Below are 848 nucleotides of genomic sequence, written 5' to 3' on the forward strand. Positions count from 1 at the left end.
GGGGGGGGGGTAGCGATTAGTGACATAAGCTTAACAAGAGGTAAAGTGAGGCTAATCAGATCCGAGGGGATTTTTTTTTTTTACGTTAGTAATTATTATTAATATTGTCTATGTGTTTATACGACAAAATGAATATAGAATGACATTATTATTAGTTACAACTGTTTCTGTTACTGCTCCGTTTTTAACCACATTATACGTAAATAATTCCATGTGATAAGTTACTCAATATGCATAGTTGAATATATCGAGTGGTAGACACTTTATCACATTATAGCATTTAATCGATTCTTTTTGCATTGAACCGATTTTGTATTATATGCTGCTCTCCGAAACACCCTCTGCTTTTGCCGGTGGGAATCCTGGAGTTTCTGCACCAGCGGACTTGGAATAATTAGTGTAGATAACCAAAAATCTATGCGAAGTACTGCATTGAGAATGCACTGACATTCTACACTATCGGAACGTACCCCAATCACATGGTTCCAGGTTCATTGCCACTGCGTTGCACCTTGAGCAAGTGGTTTCTACTATAACTTTCAGTCAACCAAAGCCTTCAGTGGATTTCGTAAACGGAAACTGAAAGAAGCTCGTCGGATATCTATGTTTGTGTGTGTGTGTGTGTGTGTGTGATTATCCTCCACTACCGATTGATAACCGGTGTTGGTTTGCTTACGTACCTGTAACTTAGCGGTCTGACATAAAAGACCGATAGAATAAGTACCAGGCTTTGAAAGTAACAGCACCGGGGTCGATTCATTCGACAAAAAATTCTTCAAGGCGGTGCCCCATCACGCCCACGATCACATGACTGGTAGAAATGAAAGATAAAAGATATATATAAGATC

General features: G+C 39.3%; 1 protein-coding gene across 1 annotated transcript in view; it reads left to right on the forward strand.

The window, feature by feature from the left end:
• LOC106873993 (protocadherin-15-like) overlaps window positions 1–848 on the forward strand; it is a 115,246-nt gene that overhangs the window by 41,623 nt on the left and 72,775 nt on the right. The gene's annotated exons all lie outside the window — the stretch shown is intronic.

The sequence above is a fragment of the Octopus bimaculoides genome, chromosome 19 (assembly GCF_001194135.2).
Source record: "Octopus bimaculoides isolate UCB-OBI-ISO-001 chromosome 19, ASM119413v2, whole genome shotgun sequence".
Lineage (NCBI taxonomy): Eukaryota > Metazoa > Mollusca > Cephalopoda > Octopoda > Octopodidae > Octopus > Octopus bimaculoides.